The sequence below is a fragment of the Schistocerca piceifrons genome, chromosome 10 (assembly GCF_021461385.2).
Source record: "Schistocerca piceifrons isolate TAMUIC-IGC-003096 chromosome 10, iqSchPice1.1, whole genome shotgun sequence".
In the NCBI taxonomy this organism is placed as follows: Eukaryota; Metazoa; Arthropoda; class Insecta; order Orthoptera; family Acrididae; genus Schistocerca; species Schistocerca piceifrons.
In genome coordinates, this window is record NC_060147.1 from 82,834,924 (window position 1) to 82,843,488 (window position 8,565).

An 8,565-nucleotide genomic window follows, 5' to 3' on the forward strand; every position below is an offset into this window, starting at 1 on the left:
TCCCCAAAGGTAGTGTTATAGGCCCTTTGCTGTTCCTTATCTATATGAACGGTGTGGGAGACAATCTGAGCAGCCGTTTTCGGTTGTTTGCCGATGACGCTATCGTTTACCGCCTAATAAAGTCATCAGAAGATCAAAATTGCTAAACGATTTAGAAAAAATATCTAAATGGTGAGAAAAGTGGCAGTTGACCTTAAATAACGAAAAGTGTGAGCTCATCCACATGAGTGCTAAAATGAACTCGTTAAACTTCGGTTACATGATAAATCAGTCTAATCTAAGAGCCATAAATTCAACTAAATACCTAGGTATTACAATTACGAGCAACTTAAATTGGAAGGATCACATAGATAATGTTGTGGGGAAGGCTAACCAAAGACTGCGTTTTATTGGCAGGACACTTAGAAAATGTAACAGACCTACTAAGGAGACTCCCTGCACTACGCTTGTCCGTCCTCTTTTAGAATACTGCTGCGCGGTGTGTTACCCTTACCAGATAGGACTGACGGAGTACATCGAAAAAGTTCAAAGAAAGGCAGCACGTTTTGTATTATCGCGAAGTATGGGAGAGAGTGTCACAGAAATGATACAGGATTTGGGCTGGACATCATTAAAATAAAGGCGTTTTTCGTTGCGACGGAATCTTCTCACGAAACTCCAATCACGAACTTTCTCCTCCGAATGCGAAAATATTTTCTTCACACCGACCTACATAGGGAGGAACGATCACCACGATAAAATAAGGGAAATCAGAGCTCATACGAAAAGATACAGGTGTTCGTTCTTTCCGCGCGCCATACGAGAATTGTGAAGGTGGTTCGATGAACCCTCTGCCAGGCACTTAAATGTGAATTGCAGAATATCGATGTAGATGTAGATTCACCCAAGTCACCTGAGCTGTCAGTGTGCGGTTATTTTGTGCGGCAAGCCCTCAAGTCTAAGGCTTATCATAACAACCTGTAGAATTGGCTCTGAGCAGTATGGGACTCAACATCTGAGGTCATCAGTCCCCTAGAACTTAGAACTACTTAAACCTAACTTAACCTAAGGACATCACACACATCCATGCCCGAGGCAGGATTCGAACCTGCGATCGTAGCAGTCACGCGGTTCCGGACTGAAGTGCCTAGAACCGCACGGCTACCGCGGCCGGCCAACCTGTAGAGTCTTCAAGAACTGCAGCAGAAGATTTCGGGTGAGACTGCAGCAATTGCAACTGTCCAGCTTCGCTCCACCTTGCGAAGCTTGCTGATCAGGCCCCAAAAGTGCCAAAAGATTAATGGTGGTCACTTTCAAACATCTGCTATAGTCAGATTAGTGATGTATTTCCTGGTCTGTTTCTTTGCATTCTCCAAGTCTGTTCTTTGGACCACTTGTATACGCCCCATCCCGTACAAGTGACAAAATTTTAAGGTTTCTCGCTCTTACTGTCAACTGACTTTTAAAAAAAAGTTACGTATAACCGGGCCGCTGAAACATGTCACTTCAAGGTCACTCCCCAAACGCCGTTGAGTTGGTAGTACGAGGGCAGTTCAATAAGTAATGCAACACATTTTTTTTCTCGGCCAATTTTGGTTGAAAAAACCGGAAATTTCTTGTGGAATATTTTCAAACATTCCCGCTTCGTCTCGTATAGTTTCATTGACTTCTGACAGGTGGCAGCGCTGTACGGAGCTGTTAAAATGGCGTCTGTAACGGATGTGCGTTGCAAACAACGGGCAGTGATCGAGTTTCTTTTGGCGGAAAACCAGGGCATCTCAGATATTCATAGGCGCTTGCAGAATGTCTACGGTGATCTGGCAGTGGACAAAAGCACGGTGAGTCGTTGGGCAAAGCGTGTGTCATCATCGCCGCAAGGTCAAGCAAGACTGTCTGATCTGCCGCGTGCGGGCCGGCCGTGCACAGCTGTGACTCCTGCACTGGCGGAGCGTGCGAACACACTCGTTCGAGATGATCGACGGATCACCATCAAACAGCTCAGTGCTCAACTTGACATCTCTGTTGGTAGTGCTGTCACAATTGTTTGTTCCCGCTGGGTCCCTCGTTGTCTAACCGAACACCATAAAGAGCAAAGGAGAACCATCTGTGCGGAATTGCTTGATCGTCATGTGACTGAGGGTGACAATTTCTTGTCAAAGATTGTTACAGGCGATGAAACATGGGTTCATCACTTCGAACCTGAAACAAAACGGCAATCAATGGAGTGGCGCCACACCCACTCCCCTACCAAGAAAAAGTTTAAAGCCGTACCCTCAGCCGGTAAAGTCATGGTTACAGTCTTCTGGGACGCTGAAGGGGTTATTCTGTTCGATGTCCTTCCCCATGGTCAAACGATCAACTCTGAAGTGTATTGTGCTACTCTTCAGAAATTGAAGAAACGACTTCAGCGTGTTCGTAGGCACAAAAATCTGAACGAACTTCTCCTTCTTCATGACAACTCAAGACCTCACACAAGTCTTCGCACCCGAGAGGAGCTCACAAAACTTCAGTGGACTGTTCTTCCTCATGCACCCGATCTCGCACCGTCGGATTTCCATATGTTTGGCCCAATGAAGGACGCAATCCGTGGGAGGCACTACGCGGATGATGAAGAAGTTATTGATGCAGTACGACGTTGGCTCCGACATCGACCAGTGGAATGGTACCGTACAGGCATACAGGCTCTCATTTCAAGGTGGCGTAAGGCCGTAGCATTGAATGGAGATTACGTTGAAAAATAGTGTTGTGTAGCTAAAAGATTGGGGAATAACCTGGTGTATTTCAATGCTGAATAAAACAACCCCTGTTTCAGAAAAAAAATGTGTTGCATTACTTATTGAACTGCCCTCGTATAACTAACAGCCGGCCGGAGTGGCCGTGCGGTTCTGGGCGCTACAGTCTGGAGCCCAGCGACCGCAACGGTCGCAGGTTCGAATGCTGCCTCGGGCATGGATGTGTGTGATGTCCTTAGGTTAGTTAGGTTTAATTAGTTCTAAGTTCTAGGCGACTGATGACCTTGGAAGTTAAGTCGCATAGTGCTCAGAGCCATTTATAACTAACAAACAAGTGAGGCACGGGAGGCGCTGCGTCCTCTGAACCAATAACAGCACCGAACAAAAGCCGGTTCCGACATAGACAGTACCACGTTGCCGGCTTCCGTGTGAACATTGTACGAGTATGTTAGAGCGCGAGCGCCTGTTGTTGTGTTGTGTTGCCGCCTCGTTGTTTGTTAAACAATGTCACCGAAACGTCGTCGTTCACCAAGCGACAGTTCGTTGCACCACGGAGTGCCTTTAAATAGTCAGGCTTTGATATTGCTACGGAGGACGCATGAGTTTTACGAGCAAGAAAAAGAATTTGTTTCTGTTCATGGGCATGCGTCGATTCCTGCCGGTTAAATTTTAGAGCGTACCTCGAAAACTCTAGGACTCAGTGAAAGAACAATTATAAGAAAAGGGGTGCTACTTCAAGACTTACAAGACACTGAGTAAACAGTGTGGTAAAAAGGTCCTGTGGAAGAAACAGTGCGTTTTTAAGTACTCCGGGCAAGAAAAAAAAAAAAAAAACAGCTTCGTCCTGTTACTGATTCTTTCCAATCCGTGCAATTCGTCGCCACATGTACGGATACCATAAAAGGAAAGAATACCCCACAATAGCGAAGTTGTTATTACTTTAAAAGAAAGTGAACTTTTCTCAGGGTGGAAAACGTCACTTAAGATGATATTAAAAAGTATGGGCTTCCGTTTTAAAAAGTTAGACGGACGAAAACTGTTACCAGAAAAAGCACATGTCGTTGCAGCTCGTACCATTTTCTTACACAAAACTGTAGGAAAGGACATACACTCAGTCATATGGTTAGATGAAACCAGGGTCAACGCTGGAGAATCAGTCGAGAAATGCTGGACAGATGATACTCCGAATAGCAGCGGTCATCAGCCAACAGGAAGAGGATCCCGATTAATTGTGGCCCATGCAGGATCTTCAAATGGCTTTGTGCCTGAAGGACTTCTAGTTGTTCGATTAGAAAAAACCGGTGACTATCATAGGGATATGGACCACCCACGGTTTCTACAGTGGTTTAAAAATTTGTTACTCCAATTTAGTGCTCCGACAGTGTTTGAGATGGACAACGCACCGTACCGTTCCGTAATTTTGCCGACCGGAGTGAGTGGTTCTAGGCGCTACAGTCTGGAACGGCGCTACCGCTACGGTCGCAGGTTCGAATCCTGCCTCAGGCATGGATGTGTGTGATGTCCTTAGGTTAGTTAGGTTTAAGTAGTTCTAAGTTCTATGGGACTGATGACTTTAGAAGTTAAGTCCCATAGTGCTCAGAGCCATTTGAACAATTTTCATTCCGTGATTTCAGATAAAACTCCCACCACTAGTGACCGTAGAGAAACTATGGTGCAGTGGTTGCAGGCGAGAGACATTGTTGCAGACATGAGCGTGACAAAGCTGCTGTTATACTCGCTCGTAAAACAAAATGAGGTTGTGACGCCTAAATACGTTGTAGATGAGATTGCAAGCGAACAGGGTCACTTGGTAATTAGGCTACCGCCTTATCACTGACATTTTAATCCAATTGAACTGGTTTGGAGTGAAGTCCAGGCGTACATTATAAGTAACAACAAGTCTTTTGCTATAACAGAAGCGGTCAGACTGCTACGTGAAGGTCTTGCTACTGTAGACGCTACCTCATGGAGGAAAAAAGTAGACCATGTTGCTAAACTGATAAGAGAAGCACAGACTATAGATGGCATTATAAATGAAAACGAACAATTTATGATTTCTCTTAATGATGATTACGACGAAGACAACGGTTTTGGCGCCGATTCCGATGACAGTGAAGGAGAACTGGATGGAATTGCGCCATTGACGTAGTAAATTGGAGCGTGTAAATGTATACAGAATTAATTCTTTTTCTTTCTGCAATCGGATAGGCTATGCATGTTTTGCTTTATTTCATTGTATGAGTGTGGATAGCGTGTTATTTGGTATGCTTAGATTACATTATTATACGACGTTTTACATGCAGCTATAACTGTAACAATTTGGAACGACTTTTCTTAGATATTGTCATTAACTTCGGGTGTCTTTATTTCCCGGTTTAAGGGGGGTAGGACGTCAAACGGGCCGACTTGGAGCAGGATAGCATCACAGGATATTTTAATTTCCAGTGTCTATACTTTTACAAATAAATTCATAAAACTTTGTCAACATCACCAGGAAGGATTCAGGATTCACATTCATTGCAGTGGAAGTTCGAAAACATAACGAAGTAATTTTTTTACGTGTGAAATTTCATCATTTTTTTCACTTACTAATGGCTGCATTTGTTGCTATAGGTACACTTTTCTTCATAAGTTAGAGAGATTCTTCGATGAATTTTGCACAGCATACATACCATAGTTACAGGTGTATGAAACTCTAGATTTAATTTATGACAAAAGGAATGTGCTGCTATATTTTAAACTTCATGTTTAGAAAAAAACACAAATTTTTAGTTAATTACCTCAATTTTTACCACAGTTTTTAATAGATTTGGAAAATTCTAGAGTTTCATACACCTTTAAGTGTGGTTTGTATGCTGTGCAAAATTCATCGAAGAATCTCCCTTACTTATGATGAAAAGTGTACCTCTAGCAATAAATGCAGCCATTAGTAAGTGAAAAAAATGATGAAATTTCACACGTAAAAAAAATTACTGCGTTATGTTTTCGAACATCCACTGCTATGAATTCTGAATCTTTCCTGGTCATGCTGACAAAGTTTTATGAATTTATTTTTAAAAGTATAGACAGTGGAAATTAAAATGTCCTGTGGTGCCTCTCCTGCTCCAAGTCGGCCCGTTTGACGTCCTACCCCCCTTAATATACTATCAAAGGTTTAGTCTCCGTCGTCGTTCTCTCAATTGTTAGAAAAACTTACTTTGTTGTACCTACGTATAAATGTTGATTGTAGTTTACATTTACAAAACGTACTTCCGAGCTATGGGCGTGTGCGGTGGGAGTTATTGCAACCTCGCAATCGCAGTGTAGCCAACCACACGCGAGCTGTCAAGTGACATATTTCACCGGGCCGCGCGGGATTAGCCGAGCGGTCTTGCACTGTGCGGCTGATCCCGGCGGAGGTTCTAGTCCTCCCTCGGGCATGGGTGTGTGTGTGTTTGTCCTTAGGATAATTTAGGTTAAGCAGTGTGTAAGCTTAGGGACTGATGACCTTAGTAGTGAAGTCCCATAAGATTTCACACACACATTATATTTCACCGGCCTGGGTATAAATGGTTCAAATGGTTCTGAGCACAATGGGACTTAACTTCTGAGGTCATCAGTCCCCTAGAACTTAGAACTACTTAAACCTAACTAACCTGAGGACATCACACACATCCATTCCCGAGGCAGGATTCGAACCTGCGACCGTAGCAGTCGCTCGGTACCAGACTGTAGCGCCTAGAACCGCTCGGCCATCTCGGCCGGCAGGCCCGGGTACAAGCATGTCTTTGAGAAGGATGGCTGGACGGCTCGACAAAAAAAATGTTAATGTGTGGAAGTGAAAGGTTTAAAGATTGTAATGCTATGACTACCTATTCATTGGAAGTTAATGAGACAGATTAACCAGATGACAGCTGACGCTGCTAAGCCAGCACCGAACGGTCCCCCGTGGCTACTGCACTGCCTACTATATCTGCCTGTGCGCGCGGGCAAATATTTGCGCGCACACGAACTAGACGCGGCGGGCGATACGAGCAGTGTGTTGAACAGAGCTAGTACTGCCGAGTAGCTGTTTGAGTGACGGGGATTTTCGGCAGCAGATAAGACTGGGATTAGACGGCTGACGTGGCGAGACGGGCACATCCACGGGCAGTCGGATAACAGCGGTTCGAAATGGGCGAGAAGCGCCATCCGTTTCGTGCTGGAACGGAGATACAGTGGCGGGCAACTCCTCGTACTTACCCGCGGAAGTGTGCATTCCATAATCCGAGGCGTGTTTTTTAACCGTTTTGAAATTGAAAAAAGATGTGCCAAGATATCTCAATAATTTTATTTTTACACGAAAGCCTGCACCTTAATCTACTTTTCTACATAATTTCCGTCAATATTGAGGCACTTGTCATAACGTTGTACCAGTTTTTGAATACCCTCCTCATAGAAGTCTGCCGCCTGATTTGTTGATCACTGCATCACCACTGTTTTGACTTCGTCATCGTCTCGAAGACGCTGACCGCCCAGGTGTTTCTTCAAGTTGCATGGGGGCTTAATTATTTAAAATGCAAATGCAATAATTTTAGCAGCTGTGTGTCCGGTTACGAAGTCTCGTAAGCTGTTGGCCCTGACTAGTATTAGTACGCAATCTGACTGCATAAAATAACAATAAAGAATGAAAGGAAATTTCCGTTAACACAATTGATTAATTAAGTCCCTTGCAACTATAAAAGCTACGAAACAACAAAGCACAAGTGTAACTGTTCTGTGTGTAGAAGTGTGATTCAACGTACACGTATCTGGCACGGTTCTTCCTCAATACGACAAGATATTTTAAACACCATTTACAGAGAACTAATTGAAAGTCTAACACATGAACACGAGCCAGATGCTTTGTTGACTGAGCCTGTGACCAAGAGGCATTATTATTAAGGAGATTTGAAATAAAAAAATATTTTTGTTACCTCCATATATATTAACGAAAAATACACTGTGATCATTGCAACATCTCCCATTTACACATTACACCAACCGAACAGCATCTACTCTCTCGCCCAGCAGAACAATAACTGCACACGACATGCTCTCAGCTAGTGCTGCTATCGACATCCTCTCAACAAGCACTGCCCACGGCAACCTCTGAACTACAAGTGCGCTCGACATTCTCTGAATAACTACTGCGCCAGTGGAGGCGGCGGAATAATACTCTTTGGCGCAATCTCTGGCGCTGTGACTCAGTGTAGCCACCTTTCAAAGTGCGGGAACAGATGGTAGTCACTGGGCGCAAGATCGGAGCTGTACGGAGGATGATCTGGAATTTCCCATCGAAAAGATGTGATGAGGTCTTTGGTCTGATTCGGCACATGCGGACGGGCATTGTCTTGCAGCAAAACGATGCCCTTGCTCAACTTCCATGGACTGTTGCTTTGATTCTGGTGTGACGTAGGCCACCCATGTTTCATCGCCCGAAACAAATTGGCCTAAGGAAATCATCACCATCGTTGTGGTACCGCTCAAGGAAAGTCAGTGCACTGTCTAAACGTTTAGTTGTGTGTACATCTGTCAACATTTTCGGTACCCAACGTGCACACAATTTTCGGTAATTCAAGTGCTCGGTCACAATGCCATACAAAACACTACGAGAAACATTAGGAAAGTCATCCCGCAAGGAGGAAATCGTAAAGCGTCTGTTTTCTCTCACCTTATTGTCCACTTCCTGCACCAAACTTTCATTAACGACCGAAGTACGCTCACTCCGTTGTTCATCATGAACATTTGTGCGGCCATCTTTAAATGCTCTCACCCACTTTCTTACCATTCCATCACTCATAATGTTTTCTCCGTAAACTGCACAGATCTGACGATGAATACCGATCGCTTTTAG